The sequence below is a fragment of the Quercus lobata genome, unplaced genomic scaffold, assembly GCF_001633185.2.
Source record: "Quercus lobata isolate SW786 unplaced genomic scaffold, ValleyOak3.0 Primary Assembly Scq3eQI_53, whole genome shotgun sequence".
Classification (NCBI taxonomy): domain Eukaryota; kingdom Viridiplantae; phylum Streptophyta; class Magnoliopsida; order Fagales; family Fagaceae; genus Quercus; species Quercus lobata.
Genome location: NW_022154704.1, coordinates 107,258 through 120,112, shown reverse-complemented (window position 1 = coordinate 120,112; position 12,855 = coordinate 107,258). Strand labels below are relative to the sequence as shown.

At 34.0% G+C, this 12,855-nt stretch overlaps 1 pseudogene; it reads left to right on the top strand.

The window, feature by feature from the left end:
* Nucleotides 1–5,527: 5,527 nt before the first annotated feature.
* Nucleotides 5,528–8,506, top strand: LOC115972838 (annotated as a pseudogene).
* The last annotated feature ends 4,349 nt before the right edge of the window (nucleotides 8,507–12,855 follow it).

Genomic DNA, 12,855 nt, shown 5'->3' with positions numbered 1-12,855 from the left:
TGAATATCATACAATAGACCCTTTACAATGTTTAAATTCTATTACACACATTTAGAGAGGTAAGGAAAAAATATAGCAAAAAATTTTAGAATATAAAGATCAAACCCTCCATTTACTTTTGACTTTGTAAACAAATGAGAAGGAAATTGAAAACTTGCATTCTTTCAAAGATTCACATGATCCAAACATATCACAGCTGTACAGGATACAACCAAACCTTAACTTCTATCTAAACCTAATACCAAGTTCTATATTATTCAACCAAAAAGTTATGAACTTTCAATCAAGAAAATCTCAATCAATCCCTTTTGTTTTTTTTACAAATTCTTAATTTGTTAGGCATCATGTTGAATCCCCTACATGTATGGACAGAGAGATAGACTTAACATTAAAATTGACATTGGCTAGGCTCTAAAAAATTTTCAGCTCAAGGGATTGAAAGAGGACCCCTCCAGTATTGTTAAAATCAAAAAATAGTGGTAGAGAAGGAAAATTCCCGACCTATCACAAGCTAACACGTCATACTAGCAAGTCCACAATGTATGAGCAATTACAAAGTGCCACGTACTACTACTAGGTTCTACTATCACTATTCAGAAACCAATAGAGATTTACCAAGTGTCATTGAAATAAAAGCATGAAAAGAATTCAAAAAACCAATCACACATCAACGCGTGTAAGCAATGACATAAGTAGTTTAATTGCGTGCTAACATGTGTCACCTTGAAAATTAAGACATTTCGGCCAATCAAATGATGCCATGTATCTTGCAGGAAAAGTCTTAAAGCTCCTCCAATCAGGTTGTGACATGTGTTACCAATTAGATTCTGACATGTGTCACTCACCCCCAAACTCCTATAAATAGAAGCCTTCCTAAGGCATTTGGACACACACCAAGACATCTAGAGCACAAGCAGCATCAAAGAAGATTCAGAAACACTCAGAAGTACTGAAACTCTATAGGAATCAAGCGTTAAAGCCTCCAAGAACTTCAACCTCAAAATCAAAGAACATTCAAAGCAGAACCATCCAAACTACCTATCTAGATCTTAAAGTTTGCTGGAATCAAGCTCAAAAGCCTCCAGAAATTTCAACAAACCACAAATCAGAAAAGCTCTACGGATTTAAGCCCCAAAAGCTTCAAAGAACTTTCACCATAAACTTTCAAAGACGAAGAACATGTGAAGAACACAAAGAACAAAGAATTTCTAATAAGCTTATAGCCAGAGATTTGTTGTAGTTCTATTTCAAGGGTCTTCAATCTATTCTTCAGCCAAATTGAAGGATATTTGGTGTTCGAGTCAGGATCACATTACACAATTCCAATTAACAAGTCTTTCAAGGAGATCAAATCAAAGGATCACTCTTTTGTAATTTTAGAGAATTGTACCACATATTCATCAATACAAATTCACATTTGTGAAACTATTTTACTTGTTTGATTTATTTCAAACTCGAAATTTAGTCGTCCACAAAAGCTACTCCTCTCACTAAAGTTTTAATGTTTAGATGGATGTGACATTCATTTGAAGCTACAAAAATGCAAGTCCTATGATCATGATAGCACAATTGTTCTCTAAACTACAAAAAAAATCACTTGTAGACAATGAATGATATAGATTGAAATCATTATATGCAAATGTTTAACAAAAACCAAGTTTTGCACACCCCAAATCAAATCCATTTCATCCAGAGTACAAAATAATAAAATCAAAATGGCCTATACATGATTAGAACAATGATAAGACAAGTTCATGAACAACATATGGTTGCTTCTATTCACAGCATCCCTTTTCCAATTTCTTTTAAAAACAATACATCTAACACAGCATCTTGTAAAGGTCTTCTGATCAGTGAAGTCCTTTGCATTTCCCTGAGAGCAACTCGAATAGTAAGATCATATGTTTCCAGTTCAAGTAAATCAATCCTATTTGCTCCTTGGATACCAGCAATTCCTATGACCTATTAATGTAGAGGAGAAGATGTGAGCAAAAGAATTTCACAACACCCTTAAATTAACACACACAAAATTAGTGCTATTGCTATTAGTATTGGGCCAAAAATAGGACAATGAAACATTTACAAACACAACTCATACAAACCTAGGAGATTTGAATTCATGACTTCACCTTCTAAACCTTGTATATGGGGTGGGAGAAGATGCTATCTAATCATGTTAGGACATATGTGTTTCACTTTTTAAGAACATATGTCATGATTTTATGTAATTGGCTTATCTTTTGACAAAACACACTTTACTTGTATTTGGATAGATTTAGGATGTTTTAAATACTTCAAGAAACCTTGTTTCAAGATCAAGTATTGAAGCTTTCAAGTCAGTTCAAGAAAACAAGTTCAGAGTGCAAAATCATTAAAGCTCGACAGCTGGTCGACAGCTGCATCTATCGAGCTTAAGGAAGCTGTTCTTCACTCGTTGTGCTCGACACCTTCTCGGCACTTACTCGACACCTGCTATCTGTCGAGGTTTAAGATTTTCAGAATTTCAATATGATTTTCTTGAGATCCGTGAATGTGTCTTTGGGCCTTCTTTTCTCCTAAACCTAGACATATAAAAGGATCAGTTTAAGGGTTTCCAAAGTACTCACAAGTTGCACAAACTTTGAGCAAACTCTATTTAAGCAAATTGTGACCAAAGACGACGTCTTTGCCTTAGTTCATCTCTTTCTCTTGAAGAAGTTGTTGTGTATGTGCACCGTAGGGTTTTGTGACCAAGCATCTTCTTGGTCTTCATCATGTGGATGAACTGAAGAACTATGCAACCAACGACCTTTTCAGTTGGTGATTGAATTCGTGTACTGGGATCCGCGAAATTGGTTGGTCACATACTGGGAGTCGTGCATCTAAAAGGGAAACTATCACTACAGAACAAGTCCAATTGCGTATTAGGGAAAGGGTTCAACTGTAGGTTGGTAAGATACTTGGCTTCCTTTACTTGTAACCACTTGTTGTGATAATAGTGGAGTTTCGGGAATGGTGACCTGAAAATCACCCGGTGGGGTTTTTGCCATTAGGTTTTTCCCATTCGTAAACAAATCACCGTGTCTTTTATTTTCCACTGCGTATTTAGTTTATTGATGATTTGTTTGTGCTACCACGCTTTGCATGATAAATTGATTAATTAATAACTTAGCTAATTAATTAATTAATTTCTATCACAAGGGGTCATTCACTTTTGTGGCCTATCAAATCACAACACAATGAGCATATTGTGGGATGCGAATGACAATGATAATGTTCTACAGTGAATTAGACATGCCAGAGACATGTAATATCTGAAATAATGAATAAATTATAGGTATCTGCCGAAAAACAATTCTAATAAATTTAGCCAAGAGTCTTGTAACTCAATTAGTGACTCCTAGTATTTCTAAAGTTAACGTCCAAAGTTCAAATCTCCCTCCCCGAACTATTGAATTATCTCCCCCCTGCCCGCCCCCCCCCCCCTAAAAAAAAAAGAATAAGTTAACTAGGAATAATATAGTAATAAACTGACATCTTATAAATTCAAGAGGCAATTACAGTGGAAGACAAAAATGTAGCTATTCAACATGTGAAAAGAAAAACCACTTGTACACTGATTAGTTCAGCAGTTTCTCAACCTTATTTTTTCTATTTTTGATTTAGCACCCAAAGCCTATTATGAATTTACAAGGAAGCATGAGTTCAAATATCATTCATATGGGTGTAAAAGGTTTCATTTGAAAAGTTTAGATGGATAGATAAGCTGTCAACAACAAAATTAATAATGGTGACAGATTAAATATTGAACCACAAGCTAAAGTTGGCACCATTTACTAAAAGATTTAGAAAATGAAATAATAGAACATTTATTCTCCATTTGATGTTGTCGACTTGTCATATTTTTCAACTCCACATAAAGAACAATTCAACTAACTAAATGAATTCTTTCAAAAGAGCAATGGGTAGAGCAATACAGGGGATCCAAATACATAGAAAGCCTAAAAAAAATTTCTTGACTCAAAAAAGAAGCACACAAGAATCATGATTTTGAGTTGAAATAAAAATCATAAGAACGATTGGTTTTTTTTTTTTTTTTTTTTTTTTTTTTTTAAGGGTTTGAACCTACCACTCAAAGAATCCAATCAAAAACCATGAAAATACTAAAAAAACAGCAAAATCCATACCAAATCAACAAAACCCATACCAATATGAACAGATTGATATCCAAAAAATTATCTCAAACCCATCAAAATTTTGAAATCCAAAATTTGGGGAAATAGCAAATAATAAAAGAACAAACCTTGAGGTTCGATGCAGCGGTGCCAGCTCTAGAGTTGACGTGTGAGATGGTGGAAGCGGCAAGTGGAGCTCCAATGCTAAAAGGAGAGGAGGAATCTGATTTGGGGTTTAGTTGTTAGTTCTCCAGGTTTGAGTTGTGATTGTGTGTGCTAAAGTGTATTGGGTTTTCATTAAAGAGATGACGTGGCGCTTTATAATTGGTGGCGTAAAAGAGCTGTTTTATGCTAGCTCCGGACAGAAATTATGCTCTCTTTTTTTACCTCCATTCTATATTGAGAGATTCCATATACAAGAGTTTTGAGGTGGGAGTTGTCCAATGGGTTCAATTACATACATTCATCTCTTTGTAATGTAATTAAAAAATGTTTTGGCATTTAAAATGCATGATTTTCAATTTTACAAAATGATAGCTTATTATAGATCATGTCAGTGAGGGAATGTAATGAGAAATTGTTGCACACTTCATAACTTCATTCAAATGGCATCAAGAAGCAATCACTAGCTTATTTACTAAATTCAAGGCATAGGGGCTATATTTTATTTAATACAATTTTATTGTTCATCAAAAAAGGATGTTGAGGGCCCTATTATTGACATCGAATATAAGAATAACATAAGTGAGTCATAACGCACTATTTACCATCTTCCCCCTTTGCCCTCTGGTTTGACGAGTCATTGCTCCAGTTTTGCCTGTATAGACAAGCTCCATTAGATAAGTTTCATACATTACTAATTGGTTGAGAATGTGTGCTTAAGATAGGAGTCTTGTAAAAAAAAAAAAATTTTAAACGTGGGTTTATAAGTGTTTAATTAGCTTGGAAATTATGATAGTATATTAGTGTTTATAATATTTATTTGAGACTAAGACGTTAAATCTAAATTGTTACTATGCCAACAACAACCCAACTCTCTGTTTTGTTATTTGCATTATTGCTTTAAGGTTTGAAGATCAACTCCATCTTTGTGGCAATAATAAAGTACTTCTTTCACGTGCTGGTTAGTTTTCCACACTCTTTGTAACTTTAGTGTGCTTTTGACTAATAATTAAAAATATTATATAGGGTGTGCTTTTTGACGTGTACTTTTACTAATCAAACTGAGAAGTCCGGCTCTCTTGGAGGACCGAGAGTCACTACTACTCTCCGATTTCCAAAGAGAATGATTGTAGCCATCTCTATATCCAAAAAGAAACCACACTGTTCTCTTGACCATCCACGCGGGGTTCCCCGGGGACTGCTATGTACATTCCCTCTCCGATGTACATCTTTTATATCGCTCGCACTCGCAGCTTCGCTTACACTTCTAAGTTCTGTCAGAGTCTACGATGCAAAACTCTTGTAGATTTTACGTTTACCTATTCTCTGTGTCCTTCAATTACCTAACAATTACAGTCACTGCTAAGCCCTCCCCTACAGACTCCTCCATCAATGATATCATGCTTAACTGTGGCTCCTCCGGCATCTCAACTGACCCAGATGGCCGAGACTGGACTGGAGATGAAGGTATACACTCAAAATTTGTTTCCTTAGAACAATCTAATAACACCTGTATACTCTCCAATCCCCATGGCTCATCCATTGATCATGACCCTTACAAAACCGCTCGAATCTTTCATTCTCAATTCACCTACACATTTCGTGTTAGTCCTGGCCAAAAATTCATAAGATTGTACTTTAACCCTTCTACATACCATGATAATTTTGATATGTCTAAGGCCTTTTTCACTGTTACTACTGGTCCCTTCACTCTACTTAGAAACTTCAGTATAGGATCAAAATCCCTTGTCATAGAATTTTGCGTGAATGTGCTGCAGAATCAGACACAGAACAGAACCTTCACTCCATCTATAAATACTTCATATGCATTTATAAATGGGATTGAAATTGTCTCGATGCCCACCAGCCTTTACTACAGTCAATTTGGGGATAAAGGTGTACGCCTTGTCGGCCATAACTCTCAGTTCCATATCCAAAACAACAGTGCTCTTGAGATGATTTGCCGACTAAACTTAAGTGGGCACTCCATTTCACTAATAAATGACTCCGGCAAGCTTTTTCGGAAATGGCTTAATGACACCGACTTCTTTCTTGCTTCAAATGTAAACTCTATTAGTAATGGGGCAATTCAGATCAACTACACAAGCATACCTCCTTACACAGCACCAAAGCAAGTCTATCGGACCGCCCGAACTACAAGAACATCCGAAAACAACAAAACGGTACAATCTTACTTGGAGATTGTCAGTGGACTCGGGGTTCAGACTCCACTTCTGCAAAATCCAACCGGAGGTAAAGCAGAGAAGTAACAAAGGGTTCCGAATTTCCATAAGAAATAAGACACTGGAGATTTCTGCTGATGTTATCACTTGGAGCGGTGGGCAAGGCATTCCGGTATATAGGGACTACGTTGTGATGATACCAAATAAAAAGAGTAATGTTAAGACCCCTCTCTTTATAGAGCTTCGTCCTAATGCTAATTCAAGCTCTGGTTATTCTGATGCTATCCTCAATGGGCTCGAGTTGTTCAAATTGAATAACTCTGATGCCAATCTCGCGGCTCCCAATCCTGAAGTTCCACACCCTCCTTCCCCTTCCCCTTCCCCTTCCACATCTCCGCTCAAATCACCTGCCTCACAACCACTACCTTACAAGAATTCCAAGAGCGGCACAAAATCAGTAATCTTCATTGAAGCAACTGTAGGTGTTATATCTGTCAGATTTCTCTTAACAATTATCCGGAGAAGGATGAGAACGAAGTCCATCAAAAGCGAAACACCGCCAATTCTACAAGCTGTCGGCCGTCGCTTCACTCTCCAAGAAATCAAGACTGCCACAAACAGCTTTGACCGGGACCTTATCATTGGAAAAGGCGGCTGTGGTTATGTATTGAGAGGTTACATCGATCATGAACACACCCCAGCTGCGATCAAGGTTTTCGGGCCAACTTCAAGTCAAGGGTTTCGCGAATTTCAGACAGAGGTCGAAATGCTTTCAAGGCTTCGCCACCCCCACCTGGTCTCTTTGATCGGTTACTGCAACGATGAACGAGTCAAAATTATTGTATATGAGTTAATGGCTCACGGAGCACTTCGTGATCATCTTTACAAAACAGATAATCCTCCATTGTCATGGAAGCAGATGTTGGAGATTTGCATTGGTGCCGCTCGGGGAATATTGTACCTTCATGAAGGTCAGGAGCACGCAATCATTCACCGCGATGTCAAGACCAGCAACATTCTTTTGGACCAAAATTGGGTACCCAAAGTTTCAGACTTTGGGCTCTCACGATTGGGCCATGCAGGACTGTCACATAGCCACGTCACCACTGAAGTGAAGGGTACATTCGGGTATATGGATCCAGACTATTTTTATACTCGTCGTCTATATCTGTAAAGTCTGATGTTTATGGGTTTGGGGTGGTGTTGTTTGAGGTACTGTGTGCTAGACAAGCCGTGGATATGGGCCTAAATGATGAGCATCAAACTTTGGCATATTGGGCTCATTCGTGCTTTGAAGAAGGTACACTTGACAAGATCATTGATCCTCATCTGATTGATCAAATATCACCAGAGTCTTTGAAGAGGTATGCAAATATCGCATATAAATGTGTGTGTGAAGTTAGAGATCAAAGACCCAAAATGGTTGAAGTGTTGAGGGCTCTTGAGTTTGCAAAGGAGTTGCAAGAAATTGCTGATGATGGAGGCCACGGGATCATGATTAATGAGGAAGTTCCACTATGTGTGGGAGAAAATCAGGTGGTGTCAAGAGTCAAGACCAAGGAAGAAAGGTGAGATGGGGCAATCGTGTCCAATATTTTGGAACAAAAGTACATCACATAAAGAGCTTCTTAGATTTTTAAGTGAGAAGGTGGGGCTGATGTGGGTCAAATCACCAAAGCTAGGTTGTTTTTTTGCAACCTCTGAGTACAATGCGTTGCCACGTATTGAAGTGCAATCGCCGGAATTAAGTAGGTGCGGCCCATATACCACATCTGAGAAGTTTGTAATTGAAATCTCGAAAGTCGAAGAACCATAATGCTAGAGTGTTTTGGCTTTCACTTTCACTTTCTTTCTTTCTTTTTTTTTCTTTTTTTTGTCAAAGAGTGGTTCAATCAAAAAAGAAAAGTAACTATAGGATCAATAATGCAAGCACCCTTTACATCAAAAATAAAAATAATGCAAACACTCTCGTTGCTTTTTGGTTGACATGGACAATTTGAAGAAGTGGACATGTTCTTGTACTTTTTTTTTTTTTTTGAGAAAAACATGTTCTTGTACATTATGCTCTTATATTTACCTAGTATTAAAACCCCCATTAAAATTATATGTTTGGGTACACACGTGTAAGCCCTTTTTTTTTTTTGTTTTTTTTTTTTTTTGGAGAAAAATGTGCAAGCCCATTGACCTAGGGTGAACACACTAAAAAGTCTTATAGGCCAAAGCAAATATATTTAAGGTGTTTCTTGATTTTATGGTCCAAGAACCAACTATTACCCCTTAGGCAAAGTCTTAACCGAGATTTTAGGCTTTAAGTTACAGAATGACGGTGTAAAATTGTTTGACAAATACCAGGGCTCAATTCGAAAATTAGTTATCTTTATTTCATTCTCTATTAAAAACCTAATAAAAATGATAGGCCAGGAATTACTTAGCTTTGGCTTACAAGAAAATAACATATTTAATGATAAAATCCCCTCTAAATTCAAATTCTACCATATAAGGGACCTACTCTTCACATGCCTCCATATCAATTGTTGTATCCAAATGCAATTTTAACACACAAAAACTTAGTTTTTCTACTTCAATATAACACTAGTTATTGGCCCGCTTTTTGCACAATTTTTTTTATTCAACTTATTATAATTTATAAATATTATAAGTAGACAAGTTATGAAAAGAAAACGCTATTTTTAAGAGAGAAAAGATATTATTATTATATATGGAAGGTTTTTGTCGTATTTTACTTGGTCTTCCATTAATTGTGTCTGAATTTAATTAGAATGTTTTTTTCCCTTTAAAAATATAACTTACACACACACACACCAATAGTTAAGAGTCCAAATCTATACTCTACAAATAAAAACATGCCACATGTCCATCTGATTTATTAAATACTAAATATATGCCTCCTATTATTTCAATTTCCTAAATTAAATAAATAAATAACCCATCATATTTAGGAAATTGAAATAATAAAAGGCATAAATTTAGCATTTAATAAATCAGATGGACATGTAGCATGTTTTTATTTGTAGAGTATATACTAGAGCAGAAAGAGTGAGACAGAAAATTTGGTCTCAATAGGTAATAACAGTAGTGCCATTATATTTGCTATATAACAAAATATATATATATATATATATATATATGAAAAGAGCAATTGTAACCTTATCTATGGAGAATATCAACAACAATAAAACTCCATTAAGATAAATGATGTGGGAAGTTTTGTACCTCTCCTTTTATCGCTAATTAAAAAATAAAGTTTTCAAATAGAACTCTATCAGCATCAAGAGAAGGGAAACTCGCAAATTTCATGTCTTTTTCTCTTGGCTTTAAAATTTTGTTGAATTTCTCGGTGACTTTATATCTACGAAGGACATCAACAACAAAGTTATAATAACCTAATTTATTTATCAAGGGACATAGAAAAGAACTTGAAATTGGAAAAGAAATTTGATAGAAGAATGCCAAAACGAAAAGAGTAAATAACCTAAAAAAGAATGAGAAGTTAACAAAGACATACCTTTGTCAAGATTTTTTTTTTTTTGGTTGCAATCGGAATCTGTAGTGTTATATGTTAATATATAGTGCAATTATCATTTATTATTAATAACATTTAAGATTTTCATTTTTTTGGTTTTTGGAGTAGATGAGTTTAAATAAAATGAGTAGTTATAAGTTACAAATGATGATATAACAATCCATTAATTTTTATTTTCCATTGGATGTATGAACTCCTTAATTATACCTATAGGTTACAACTTACAACCCATTATTATTACTATATCGAAAATACAACCCATTAAATTGTAGTTCTTTTTATGTTTCCATGTGTAATGTAAAAGGCCATTAAAAAAAAAAGTGTGCAACACAAAAGGACATGTATCCATGTTTAATTCGCATGTTGGTAGTTTTTTTTTGTTTTCAAGTGAAGATAAAAGGATGTAAATCACTTTATTGTATTAATTATATATTCATTTATTTACCCTAAAACTTAAGTGATGATGATAATGAATACAATACTCAGAGAAGGGTAATTATTTACTTTTTTCCCCCCTAAAACTCAAAGAAAAATAATAGTTTTTTTTTTTTTTTTTTGTTTTGAGAATAAAGCAAAATAATAGTTAATACCACTACACACCTTTGGTTCCCTAGTCACTCCACAAGTATAAGTACTTGTGAGATATGCGGGCAAAGGCCGGATTTTAAGTCTCTAAGAGGAAGTTTTACACACATATATAGTTAAGTTAGATTAGAGTGAAATTTCTATCTTGTATAAAATTAAAAAAAAAAAAAAAGATAATTAGATATAAAATTAAATCTTAACATTTCTTTTTTTTCTTTTTCTTTTTTTTTTTTTGGCTAGCCCATCATTTTAGAACGTAGTCTATTTCTTTTAATTAGTATATATAATTAGATGTTTCTCCAATACAAAAACCTATATAATTAAATAATTATAAAAAAAAAAAGGTCTATTATTTCAAAATATTTTTTTAAAGATTTTATGCAACGTTTATTGGGGCTTCAATTGTAAGTGAATTTTTTTCTAAAAATAATAATAATAATAATTCTATTTTATAATTACATTGTTCATTTATCAAATGTGACTAGTAAATAGCAATATATATATATATATATATATATTTATAGTAAGTAAATGATAAATACATGCACCATCACCTTTAATAGTATTAAATACAAAATACTTATAATGTACCATGAATTTAGGATTAAATGCATTACCACAAGTTAAATGTGATGAATAATGGACAAATTGTTACTAAACATGTAGCACTATTTGTCCATATCATTCTAAATGGATAGAAGATTGCGCCATTTGTCATCACTATGTGCATGTACCAACTTGTTTGTGTGATAGACTAAAATAATTATATAAAATTTAAAATTGATTATGACACTATACTATACTATTTAATAAAGAAGTCATTGTTTGAACGTGCAATATCTTGTGAAAAATCTACCAATTGGTTTTAGTACTGCCTAGAAAATTTTGAAACAATATATATAAAATATATATATATATATATATATATATATATGTCTACACAATAAAGAAATACAAGAGAAAAATAGGTTATCTTTAAAAGAATATATAATTCATGGTATAACCGTTGAAATCTGCTAAACATGTTCAGATATTGCAATAACTAACACAAAAATGTAGATATTAAAACTTTCAAAATGCCAACAAATAAAATTAAAGAATCGAATGATTCAGAGCATATAAATTATTGAAACAATAGAAATACGTATATATATATCTGATAGAAAATTATATTATTTTTAAAAAAATTAAATGATAGAATTAGAGTTCCAAATAAATTTATGAGTTTGAATAGCACCAGGACATAATGATATGTATGAGTGTGGCATATGGTGATATATATATATATATATATATATATCCCCTTCCCCCTTTATGGTATCAGAGCCACTCTTTTCTGGCCGGTGGTAGTGTTGCTGTGTTCTTTGTCTCTTGTCCATGTCTACTCGAACGCTTGATATTCCATTGTTGTGTTCCCTTCTTACCGTCGTTGGCGCCACCCTAGTCGTAAAGTGAATTCCTAGAACCTAATTGTAAGGCCCGTTTGAGCCAAGAGAGGGCGTGTAGGGCATGAGAGGTATAAGGTTGGTTGGGGTATGTGTTACAAAATGCAACGGTTATAAAAAAAAAAACATGATAACTGAGTGTTAAATCTAAGATAGTATGGATAAGTTGTGGAGATCCAACTCCTCTATCAGCTCCAGGACTAGTTGTCCTCCTGATATTGTAAATGAAGAAGATCACACTATTGATAATAATGAGTTGATCCCTGATTTTCGTCATTGGAATATTCCTAAAGTTGATACTAAAACTATTTATAAAACTAGTTTTGTTGAAAGTACTTTTCATTCTGCTTACAAAGCTAGAACTGTTGAACAAATTTTCTCTATTTCGAGAGTTCATGAAAAATGCTGTTTGTTCACTAAAAAGAATATTAATGACTTCCTTGCTGGTAAAAAATTTAGTTATTTGCATATTGGTATGGTTCAAGTTGCTATTAAACCGCTTACCCGAAAGGGTATTAATGTTTCTGTTCTCATGTATTTAAGAGATGCTAGATTTAAGATTTTCAAAGATAGCATCCTTGGTATGATTACTGCTTCTATGTATGATGGTCCTATTTATTTTAACTGTTATCCTGATCTTACTCTTGTTTTGGATGATCCTAATATTGTTAAAGCTCTGACATTGAATATTGCTTCATCTGGTTATCACATGGAAGAGGGTAGTAAGCCTTTTGCTTTGATCTATCGCATTTATTATAAACTAATGGGTACTCAAATGAATC